This window comes from Ochotona curzoniae, unplaced genomic scaffold, assembly GCF_017591425.1.
Source record: "Ochotona curzoniae isolate NIBS_2020 unplaced genomic scaffold, NIBS_Ocur_1.0 scaffold_4683, whole genome shotgun sequence".
Taxonomy (NCBI): Eukaryota; Metazoa; Chordata; class Mammalia; order Lagomorpha; family Ochotonidae; genus Ochotona; species Ochotona curzoniae.
Window position 1 is genome coordinate 6,594,539 of NW_024467121.1, and position 13,288 is coordinate 6,607,826.

Below are 13,288 nucleotides of genomic sequence, written 5' to 3' on the forward strand. Positions count from 1 at the left end.
TATATTCATGAATTATTTATTATCCTCTTGCTGTGCAGAAGACTATGTGCCCTTTCCCTGAGCTTTCTACTCCACTGGGAGAGCAGAAAACAATCAGATCAATCACAGAGTTTCAGTTAATGTTATGAAAACAAATCAGGAAATGGGGTACTAAGTGGGATGTAGCTGAGTGAGGTCCAATTGCAGACACTGTGGTCAGAATCTGAATGACCAAAAAACCATCCATGTGAAAGACGAATGGTGCTGTTTTCCAGACCAGGGGCATAACAGCTACACCCCACCCAACAACAGAATAAACAGTAAAGTCAGCTTATCTTTTAACTCAAATTTTCCATGAGCTTTTTTTGAAGTGCCCTTATGCATTTTTCCCAAGTGTGCAACGAGCTATTCTCTAAGGCAGACCACATGTCAGGTCACAAAACAGTATGTAAACCTCACAAGACTGAAAGTATGCAAAATATCTTTTCTCGTCATAATGGAATAAAGAAAAAAAAATGAAATAATGAAATATAAACAGAAGATAAACTGGCAAAATCCATAAATAGGATGCTAAAAAGCAATACATTCTTAAAGATCAATGGATCAGAAAGGGAATCACAAAGGAGAGTAGAAAATACCTAAACAAAATGCAACAAATCAAAATTTAAGCCATTCATGAGCAGTGCTGAAAGAAATAATAGCCATAAGCACAACTATTTAAAAGAAAAGGGGCTAATGTTGTAGCGTAGCTGGTTAAGCCTGCGATACCAGAATCCTACAGGCACATAGGCTTGTGTTCTGGCAGCTTCATTTCTGATCCAGATTCCTGCTCATGGCGTGGGAAAAGCAGCAGAAGATGGTCCAAATATTCGGATCCTGCCACCCACATGGGAGACCTGGGTGAAGCACCTGGCTTTGGCCTAACCAAGTTCTGGATGTTGCAACTATCTGAGGGTAAACAAGTGATGCAAGATTCTGTCTATCCCTTTCTTTCTCTGGTTCTGACTTTCAAGTAAAATAAATGCCTTTTTTTTTAAAGAGAAGTAGATTAGGTTAGAGATAAATAAAATATGAATTAGAAAGGCAATCAAAAATCTAGAAAGCTAAAAGTCGATTATTTCGAAAGATCAACAAGATGGACAAATATTTTAGCTATGTCGGCTGATTTTTAGCTGTCAACACAATACATGAAAATGGGACATTACTAGCAGTTTTATAAGTAAAAAGACTTTAAAGCAGTACAAACGGGGCAAGTGGTTAGCCTGGTGGTTACATCAGAACACCATATCCCTCTTATGTCATAGTACCTGGGTTCAATATGTGGCTCTGGCTACTGGTTCCGGCTTTCTGCTTATACAAGACACTGGGGACAGCAGTTATGTTTCAAGTCATTGGGTTCCTATCTCACACATAACAGACCTAACTTGAGTTTCTGGCTCCTGGCTTTGGCCTGGCCCAACCTCAGCAGTTATACGTATGTGGAGAGTAAACCAACAGATGAGCTGTATCTCTCAAATAAATCATTTTTAAAAGACACCAATGTTGCTTCTGATATACTTTCAAGTTTGTTTGTTTTGTTTTTTGTTTTTTAATGCAGAGCAACAGATCTGCCATCCACTGGCTCACTCCTCCAATTCCTGTAGTAGTTGACATTGGCTCCAGCCAGGCTGGAACCAAGAACTTCCTACAAATTTGCCACACAGATGGCAGGGACCCAAATACTAAGTTGTCATCATCTACACATTGGCAGGAAGCTAGATTGGAAGTGGAGGCCAGATTTGATCCCAAGCACTCTGAGATACAGAATCCGTTCATCCCAAATAGTTGTTAACGTACTGCAGCACAAAAGCACCATTCCCTGTTTAAAATTTACATGGGGGATATATATATTGGGAGGGAGAGAGAATAAACAAGTGTACAACTAATTGGAAAATCTAGATGAAATGCCTAAATTCCTAGATGAATATAATCGACAAAAACTGAATCATGAATAAGTGGAAAATTTGAATAAATCATATCTAATATGGAAGTTGAGTCAGCAATCAACTCACCCTTCCCTCCCCCTGCTCCTGGCCCAAGTAGCCCTTGCATTGTGGAATCCCACTGAACATTGGAAAGAGAATGGACAGCAACATTTTGTGCATGGGAACACATCCTAACTCATCCTGTGAAACCAGTCTTAAATGGCTTACAACGACACAACAAGAGAAGTGCCGATCAGTACTCCTAATGATCATCAATGCAGAAATCCCCAAGGAAATGGTGACACGCTGGATTCTGTAGCACATTGTGACCAAGTGAGATTTATTTCTGAATGTAAGGATGGTTCAACCAATCAATGTAAGAGTCTACATTAATAAAACAAAGAAAAACCTACGTGATCATCATGATCAAGGCAGAAAAAACATTTACCAAAAATCAATACCCTTTTGATAAAAAAGCAGCCAGTAAATTAGGAATAGAAGAAAACTTCCTGAACATAAGAGGCCATTTTTCATGCATGTGCTTGTAGCTGTATGTCTCCCTAGCACTGCTTTCACTGCGTCCCATAAACTTTGGTATGTGGTGTTTTGTTTTCACTTAGCTCACGGTATTTTCTAATTTCCTTTGGATTTCTTCCCTGACCCATTGATTAACTAAGAGATGTTACTTGGTCTCCACATATTTGTGAACTTTCCAGTTTTCTGTTATTGATTCCCAGCTTCATTTGATTATTATCAGAAAAGATGCTTTGTATGATGTCAGTCTTTTAAAATTTATAAAACTAATTTTAAGGCCTAACATCTGGCCTTTTCCAGGGAGAATGTTCTCTGTGTAGATGAGAAAAAAATGTGTGCCATTATCGTCTCTGAATTCTCGTCTATTTTTATAGTCAGTCTGATTGTTGACCCTTGTCAGATACTTGTTCTACATCTATTGCAATGATTATATTACATTTCCCCCTGGAGCTACTAATTAGATATAATATATTCATAGTTTTCCTAAATGTGACCTAACCTTGCGGTCCTTGAGCAAACCCCGTGGCGTGCTTTCTGAGCTGAATGACAGTCACCGTCACTGCACTGGGATTTTTACATAAATGTTGCTAAGTGAGATTTGTGCTAAGTGAAGTTTTGATATTAGTGCTAAAGTTGCATAAATAAAACGTTATTCTAAATAGAAGGATTCCTTTTCCTTTTTCTTTGGTGTTTGGGAACAGTTTAAATTACATATAATTTACCTATTAATTTTTTTTTTCCTTTTTAAGAAATCTCAGTGAAACTTCGCAGAGTGACTCTGCCGTCGTGGTGTCCACTGCTGCAGCTCTTCTTGCTCGGTAGCTGTGTCCATCTGCTCTGCTGCTAGGCATTCTTTACTTGTATTTTTAAGTGTGTTTTGGCATTTCTTAATTTCTTCAATACAAGTAGTTATCTGCCCCCCCATTTTTTAATCACTTATAATTTTCTATATTTGTTCTCTTTTTTCTCCTTTTTATCTTGTCACTTGCTAGCTTGTGATTTATCTCCTTCTTGTCTGTATTTTCGTCTTCAGAGGACCAGCTCTCCTCTGCGATTCTATTGCATTTCCTTCGTCTAAATGTGTGGTTGAATTTTATGAATTTTTTCTTTATCTTATTTTGTGGGATTTTGTAATATGTTCACGTGTACCAATTTATATCTATTCATATAATATGTATTTAGCATTTATTTGCTTTAAGTTTTCTACCACCACTATTACTATCATATGTGTGGTTTTTCCTGTATCTGATTTTACAGGTACATGTATTTCTTTGGATAATTATAAAGATTTATTATTATTATCTGCTTTGGATTTTTTTTCCCTGGCCAGTCATTAGAACTATTAATCATCACTAATTCTTTATGTCTTGATTCAACAACTTGAGATTCCATCTGTTGAGTCCTAACATAGAGGAAAATCAAGGAATTCATTGCAAATAAGCCTCCTCTCATTTCTTCTCTTTCCCCCTCACTTCCCTAATTTCTTCTATTGCTGTATTATTCTCTTTTACACTGTTAAGGCTTATAACATTTATATTCTGGATCTTAATTTTGTATGTAACTTCATTGAGTTTTTATTACCAGACTTCTCTCTTACTTAGTTGCTTACTTTTAATTTTTCTTTTCAGAAAAGGGTCCTGAGTTTATGACCAAGATTATCTATCTTTTGTCTGAAATGGTTTTATGTCTCAAGAGCCTTCTTTTTCTCCGACATTGCAGACATTGCCTAATTTTCAGAGTATACTAACAAGATCCTGTAGACAAAAGAATTTTGTCTTAATGAAATGCAAAACAAAGATACTAAAGTATTTCTCAGGATTGCTACCCCTGAATTATTCCCTGGCCCCCTTCCACAACAAGATGTTTTAGATTGCTTATTTATTCCAATCAGGAAGATCCTTTGCTATTGGGGTTTTTTTTTTTCACATGCATTTTATTTCTTTGAAAGGCAAATTAACAGAGAGAAATATTTTCCATCCACTGGTTCATTCCAGGATTGAGTAACACATCCAAGGTTAGGTCAGATCAAAACGGGGGGCCAGGGCTGCATTGGGATCTCCCGTGCAGACGGCCCAAGCCATCTCCTGCTGCTCTTCCCAGGCTGTTAGCTAGGAGCTGGATCAAAAGAGGACCACCTGGAACTTGACAGACACTCCACACTGCAGTGGCTTAACACTGTGGACTTAACACATTTCGTTTTTCTGTACATTTTTCTGATCTGTTAACTTGTTGTGTCCAGGGTCATTATTTTTACTCTGAATAGTGTCTGTCTTCCAACTAGCTTATCTTCTCTAATTTGCTTTGCTATCTGCTTAAAATAAAAAAAGCCAAAATCTTTTAGCCATTGAGATTGTCAAATGTATCCCCTGTGTTGATAGTCAGGTATTAGGTTGGTAGTATTCTGCCTTTTGCTGGCCCTGATTTTTAAAATGCTCTGGAAGGCAGTTGTTTTGACTCTCAACTTGTTTCCTAAACCATGTGTCATTCTCCAGAAGCAGATCTAAGAATCTGAGAACATATAGTTTATGTAAGAGGCAGTTTCAGAAAACACTAGGAGTGAAATAAGACACAAGAGGGAAGGCATCTAATAATAGCACCAAGCAAGTGACCGCTGCTGACAAGTGGAGCTGAAACCTTTGGGGGAGTTCTTGGAGACGTTGTAGATCAGGGCTCAGAGCCTCACAACCAACAAGCAAAAAGAAAAAACCAATGAGCTTATCCTCCAAAACATCTGCTACTGGGTGCAGGCTGTTTCTTGAGAGCGTTAATGCTCTGAAGCTTGGCACTTGCCCGGAATCACAGGTGTACAGAGAAGAGGAAGTGCACAGTGGGCAAAGCTGAAGGGATGTGGGTAGGACACCAAGAGTAAATTCCCCTTTCACCTCTGTGTTGTGGTTTTACCTCATCTCTTATCTCTCCAATTCTTTCTTTTTTAAAAGTTTCATAGTCTCATTAAACTCAACCATAAGAAAACAGCTCCATAAAAAAGGAAAATGATTGAGGCAGCATTGTGGTGCAGCAAGTCGACCACCCATTGTGATATGGGTATCCCACATCACAGTCCTAGTTACTCTGCTTAGGATTCAGCTTCCTGCTAATGCACATAAGAAAGAAGCAAAATGTTGGTTCAGGTTAGTCCACAAGGCTTCCCCCAAATGGCCGCAACAGCCAGGGCTGAACTAGGCCACCGTCAGGAGCAGGGAACTCCATCTGGATCTGCCACATGTGTGGCAGGGGCTCAACGGCTTGAGCTTTCTTCTACTGCTTTCCCTGGCACATTAGCGGGAAGCTGGATTAGAAACAGCAGCTGGAATCTAACTGGCACTCTGGTTTTGTTTTTGTCTTCATACGAGAGAGAGAGGGAGATGGAGGAAGGTCTCAGCCGTTGGTTCACTCCCTAATGCCTTCCATAACTGAGGGGGACCCAGATGGAGCCAGAATTAAATCCAGATGTTCAACTTGGCTGGCAACATCTCTCTGACCCTCAGGATCTGTGTTTATCAGAGTTAGGGACTGCATCCCAGAAATGGACTCAGTAAGCATTCTGTTGTCTGTGCGGGAGCCTTAACTGCTAGGCTAAGTACCCTCTCTCAAATTGTGATTAAGGCATAACATAAGCCTAGATCTACTTTTTAGAATTAATCATTGGTTTAAGAAGATGCTCTTCCAAGATCAAGTCAAGATTCATTAATCTCCAATGAGTCAATATTCCCCTCAGGAAAAGAAAGTGCTGGGTGGATTTTCAATATTTCTAGCTATCATAGAGGTTTTTCATGCTGTATGCTGCGACATAAGAAGGAACAACGTATGTTAATAAACCTACAAGACTGTGAAGGGTCTGGCACGGTAGCCTAGTGGCTAAAATCCTTGCCTTGAACATGCCGGGATCCCATACGGATACCAATTCTACTTCAGGCTGCCCAGTTTCCCATCCAGCTCCCTGGGAAAGCAGTCAAGGATGGTCCAAGGCCTTAGGACCTGTACCCACGTGGGAGACCCAGAAGAAACTCCAGGCCCCTGGCTTCAGATCTGCTCATCTCTGGCCATTGCAGTCACTTGGGGAGTGAATAATTGGACAGAACATCTTCCTTTGTCCTCCTCGTTGCATATCTGACTTTACAACAACAGAGATAAATACATCTTTTTTTTTTTTTAAAGACTGTGAAACAACTTTTGCACTTTGCTTTGGAAAGAGTGTGGTCCAGGGTAACTACAGAGGATATTGGAAAGGAAAAATAGGTAAAAATGGAGACTCACTAGGAGGTATTGGGCACTTTCAGTCTGACAGACATGAGAATCAGACTGAATCCCTGCCACATTATTGCAGGGTGCGAGCGAGATCACACCAGACATGTTTATTAAAGAGTCTTTATTAACTAAGCTTGGTGATAGCAGGGCCCACTAGAAATAGCAAATCACAAGTCCATATGGCAATCCAGTCAGTCACAACCCCAAGAGGAACAAACGGTCATTACCCCTAAGCCCACCCGTTAAGCTGACGACCTATGTCCCACCTTCCGCAGCAATATAAGTTATCCCAAGAGACATGCAACGAATAACCTGGACACACTCACAAAAAACCTGGACACACTTACAAAGCTGCAGACATTCACCTTTCCCTGGCTTCTCTGCCCACATTCCATCAATGCTAGGCCTTACCCCTCCTGGAACTCCTGATAGTACACAAACCAGAAACAACATGATTATAACCATTGCTCCATCTAAGCAGTACACAGGGACCAGGCTCAGGGAATTACCTGTCCTGGGTCAGCCAAGAGTCGAGGTGCCAGAGTAACGAAGCACCCAGCCAGAGAGCGTGAGCCCCAGCTTCACAGGCCTTTTAAAGGGGCTTGTGAGGGGAGTGGTTACACGACAATGCAATACCATTCCCTCTCAGTTGATAGGTGAGTCACAGGTGGGCAGGAGTGAATACCTAAATGTTGTGGGCTAAGGAGTTGATTAGTTCTCCTTGGGATGGGCAGGAACAGGAACTGGGCTTGTAGCTAAAAATGCCTAGGCTAATTGGACTCATCTGTATCCAATATCCTGGCTAAATTAGGACGTGGGGGGGAGTGGTTGAGGATGGAATTATCATTCCAGTGCTGTTAGGACCCACCTTCAGGACAGAGGTTGGGGGACACAGCCATATTTCATTTGCCCACTGTCAATGGATGCTGGCTACCACTGGCTGCACCTCTTAACAATATGAGAATATGTCCTGCAAAAATCTGTGGGGTAAATTCAAACCCAACTTCACAGGTTGGTGGTATTTGGAAGTGGAACCTTTGAAAGTTAATCAGAGTTAGAAGACATTAGTGGGTGGAGCCTACAAGATTTAAGTGGCTTGATAATAAGAGAGACCTGGGTTTGCAGGTTCCTTTTCTCTTATCCTGACCTTGGGGAACTTGCTTTATCTGTGACTGAGTATGAGCCAGATGAACGAACCAAGAGGTGATTTTTAGCCAAATTCTACGGACATGGACAGAAACAGCTTTTGCAACAGAAAGGCCTATTGAAAGCGGCAGAGATCAGACTGGGGAAATCAGCTGGGAAGGACTCCTCTCAGCAAGAAAGGTGCTGTTGAAGCAAAGGGACCCTGGGGGTTGTATACTCCATGGAAAGTTTGTACAAGGTCTTTTCAGAAAGACCTTGCTCATTGTGTAGTGAGCTCTTCCTGCCTTCTTATCTCCCATTCCTCCCATCTGGTCAGTCTGTTAGTTCCAGGTGCGTTACTTCATGGTTTACCCAGTAACACCCTATTTTGCTGTTCATGGCCTTGGCTCGTTAGCTTACAACCACAGATTTTTCTCTCTTACCCAGTCCATTTATAGTAACCAGGCTTTAGTTTAAGCTTCCTATTTAGTTTTTGCTCCGAAGCTTATCTCTTAAGTGCATGTCCTTGTGTTGCTTAGTAACCTGACCATGTAGTCTAATTTAACCTACTTTGTTTCTCCACTGTAGCATTCCTCCTTCTCCTGAGATGACTCCAACTGCTGTTAGGAATCAGAACCATGACTGCTCTGACTGCTTTGTGCTGGAAGAGGGCGGTGGAGAGTAAGCAGTCACCCCTTGGAGAAACATCTTCCGGGGCTACAAATTCAAGGTGTCTGGGAGTCCAGGTAAGATTGGGAAGAACCAGGCCTGGCACAATGGCAGACCCAGAAGAAGGTCCTGGCTCCTGGCTTCAGATCTGCTCAGCTCCAGCCGTTGTGGCCATTTGGGGATTGAACTAGTAGATGGAATATTTTTGTCTCTCTTTCTCTCTGTAAATCTGCCTTTCCAATTAAAAAAAATTAATAAAAATTTTTTTTTAAATGGGGAAGAACATGCTTGGAGGCCACACTCAGGGTGTTTCCTCTGGCATCTTCTCCTGTCTGCCAGGGGCTTCCAAGTGAAGCTCTGCATCCACAGCTCTGCTCTGGGAACATCTATAGCCCGGCGGCCTCTAAAGTAGCAGGGACAACCTTTACAAGAGGGTTAAGTACACAGGGTTTAAGGACAGGACTTTCAGAAATGACATGTTCCAGGAGAAAGAAAACCAAAGTAAAACAAATAATAATTGAAGAGACAATAGTAAAATGGACACCTAGTGCTTTAGCCATGTGGCAGCTGAATGGATTCCAAGAACTGTGAAAATATGGCAGAGTGTGAGGACTCAGAGCTGGGGAAACGAGATGTCTCCTGCTCTGGCTGGGTATTGGCTCATTAGAATAATCCAATAACCACGACCTTTCTCCTCCAAACTGTTGTGGGGAACTTCCTCATCCAGGTCACAGCAACTGATGCCTCAAGTGGTTCCCTACGCAGTTGTTGACATCAGGACAGAGGTAGAAGGCCCTCCACAGACATGGGCGTCTTGGTATAGGCCTTCGCAGCCTCCTGAACTGCGATAGCCATTCTTGTTTTCTTCGTAAATTGCCAGGGCTGAGCCTTTCTCCTGTAGCAGGAGAGAACAGAAGACAAATCCCATCCTTGAGAAGATAACTACAAGAAAGCATGGAGGGCCTAACCCATCACCCACCACAGCTTCTCTCCCCTACCTGACTGAGTAAGGGACACAGAATTCCAAGGAGGGTAGGAGGTTTAAATTCAAGTGAGCAAGCTGAGGTCTTCCTACTCAAATAGCCTGGTTTGTGGTGACATGCAAAGTGGAGAGAGTTATCAGACCTCTCTACTCTATTCATGATGGATGAGTTGATTAATTTGGGCTTCTGAGCCCATGACTGATTATTTTACTAGTCAGTATACTGATTGAGGAGCTACCATGTGTGCTGCCACTTGGCAAAGTGCCCTACGAAATTCAGACTGTAATTGGCAGACTTCTGCTTTTGTCATCTTCTCTGACTTTTTACTTCCTGCCATGACACAGTCATGGCCATCCTTCATGCATATCCTGTCCTCTTAGGTGGAGGACAGACCTAAATGTGCTCCTCCCTCCCTGCTGTCATTACCAGCAGATGGTCACCTCTGGCTTTTGTAAAATTCCTGTTCCTTTGAATACCAACCATCTGCTTATATCTCCTCCACTCTCTCCCTCCCCCACCACAATCATCTGCTCTCTCCTGGTTACTGACCTGTCAATCACTGTCAATCATAAAAGATTAAGTGCTTGGCTTAAGCTTTCTCCCTCTCCAACCCCTGCTGTTTTCCTGCCTCAGGTGACCCATCCACTAGCCATTCACTGTTAACTGCTCCTCTTCAGTAACATCTCCTTTACTGCTGCCAGTCCACACATAGACCAACAATGACATCATGTGTGCCCCTTTCCAACTGGTCAAGTATGTAGGCTTTTTGTCCTTATTCTTTGTATTCTTCCTTCTTTTCTTTTTAATTGAGATTCCTCCACTTTCTATTCATGGCCTCTCTGCTGTATTATTACTTCCTCTATTCAGTCTAAAATGTTATGTTAATTTCTAGCTTTTCTGTGCATTTTTGGGAGGGGTTCTGTCATCTGGAATTAACAGTTTTTATTCTTTATAGTTTATTTGCCCTCAACTGATTCTTATCTTACTATTATATAAGGCATTCAGAAAAAAACAATGATCAGGTGTAATATACTAGTGACAATTCTGAGAAAAACTAAACCAAATATTGCCCTTCACTTTCCACATGAAAAATTCCATGCCAACATTACCTTTCATCTTGCCAAATGGACTCCTCAATTCACCTCTGTTCTTCCTGCACTTAACATTCCTAGCAATTTTTTAAACTTTTCATTTATTTGAGAAGGTGAAGGTGAGAGACAGGGACAGAGTTTCCATCCATCGATATGTTCCTCAAGTACACGCAAAAGCCAGTTCTGGTCCAGATGGAAGCTGGGAGTTGGAAACTGAATCCAGCACTCTACCTCGGGAGCAGGAACCCAAGTTACCTGAGCTATCACTGCTACCTTCCCCGGTCTGCATTAACCTTGCAGCTGGAGTAGATACTGATACGAGATATGCGTGTCTTCACTGGGAGGCTAGCCACCCTCCTCCAGAGCAATGTGCCGGAAAAAAACAAAACAAAACAAAACTATGCCTCATGTTAAGCCATTGCCTCACCTTACACTCTACACTGGTTGACAGTTGTACATAGGTCCAATGCAAAAGCTTTCACAGAGTCTGTCTCTTCAATCCTGGCTTTTCTCACTTGGTTTTCCCCTCACTGCATTTTTTTTTTGTTTCCCTGAAGGTGACAAAGCTTTTCTTCTCAACGTCCTTTCCTTCTGTTTAATCCACTCCTTGCCTCACAACTGGAAAACTCCTAACCAGCAATCAGGTCTCAGAGCCCCACCCACGAATCCAGAAACTCAGTGTAGCTCTCCTTTCAGCATAGAACTCTTCAGTTTTCCTTCAAAGCACTCATTACTTTTTGTAATTACATGCATTTATTTGTGTGGCTACTTAATATATGTCTTTCCTATTCCACTAAAAGCCCTATGTTTACCTCGGCATCCCTTAGCCTATGGCGTTTTGCCCAGAAAATAGCATGTTCTTAATAAATATTTATTGAACAAATAACAGATGAATGAGGCTAGAAAGAGAAATAAGACACAATCCTGGCTCAGAAAATGCACTCACAGAGCTTAACTTTCAGTCTCAATGATTTGTTTTCCTAACTTGGATTAAAAATGGCAATAAGGAGCAAGATGGCAACCCTGATCCTGACTTCGTCTCCAGAGAGAACCTGGCTAGATCAGAAATGGATTTGTAGAAGGAAGCAGAGCTCCTGGAAACTGGGCTGCTCGGAAAGGCAGGAGAAGACACAGCACAAACGGGGCAAGAAATGAAACCCAGGATGGGTTCATTGCCCAACCTAACCCAGCAGCTGGCCAAAATTCCACAGTTGGTTTGAATTTAGACCTAAACAATTCAACACTTCAAACATGCTCCTTTTCACACATTAGTTATTTGTTCCTAATTGCTTAATAAAAAGAAAAAAAAATTAACTTGGGTTGCATGGGAGTAACCAAGGGAAGGATCCATGCTTTAGCCCAAAGTAAAAAACAAGAGGCATCAACTATGAACTTGCGAAGTCAGAAGCAGCCACAGTTACTTGGAAATGTGGAGTCGCAAAGTTTAAAAGCAGTTTGAATGGTAGATGTCAGTTCCTTTTTACAATCCCTTCCTGCTTCCAACTCAGGCTGGCCATCCTGCCCTATTCCTGCACGCTGAGTGCCAGACTCTCCTCTCTTTCTGAGACCTTTACCTGTGGACCATGGACCTTGGTCTTTGTCGTAAGCATCCCCCTGAGATACAAATATACTTCTTTTCTCCATTCCCTTGACAGCATGCTGCCCTCTTCCTACTATATAATTGATATCTTTCTTTCTCATTAACATTCCCCTCCCCATTTCCTTATCTCTATTAACTGTACTGCAATCTGGCTATTTACAGGTAGTTTTAGAATTCTCTAAAAGTCATCCCATTTGACAAATCCCTAGAACATTTTCCAGTGTTTATGCAGTGATATATTTTAGAAGGCACAGAAAGATTAAAAATCCTCATATTCTTACTCATCTGTGGATGCTAAAAAGCTGCATTTAACCTAACAGATAAGACACCAGTTAAATTGCCTACAACCGATATTACGGTGCCTACATTTCAGTTCCAGCTCAACTCCTGATCCCAGCTTTCTGCTCATGCTGACCCTCGGAGACAGCATGACACTTCAATACATAAGAGACTTGGATTGAAGAGTTCTCTCCCAGCTGTGACCCAGCTCAGCCTCGGCCAAGATATTCAGGAGTAAATCAACAGATGAAACTCTATCTGCCTCTCAAAAACACTAATAAAAACTTTAAAAAGAGAGAGAGGTTTGTTTTTATTGGAAAGGCAGATTTTACAGAGAGAAGGAAAGACAGAGAGAAAGATCTTCCTCCATCTGCTGGTTCACTCCCCAGGTAGCCACAATGACTGGAGCTGAGCTGAGCTGAAGCCAGGAGCCAGGAACTTCCTCCAGGTTTCCCATATGGGTGCAGGGTCCCAAGGCCATGGACATTCCTCCACTGCATTTCCCAGGCAACAAATAAAGACTTTTAAAAGGAAAGTTGATCCCATAGCAGCAGAGAATAGAATAGTGATCCATAGACACTAGAAAGACATGAGTGTTGAAAGCAGGAGGTTAGACAAAGGTGTAACAGAATATACTTGATAGGAGGAATACATTCCAGTCTTCTACAGCCTAACTGGCAACTGTACTATACAATTCAACAGTTATTTTTAAAAATAACCTAAAAAGAACCCAATACAAAGAAATAATAAGTGTTTAGGATAAAAATGTTAATCCTCCTGATTTAATTATTGCAGTCATTTATATGTATGTAGTTA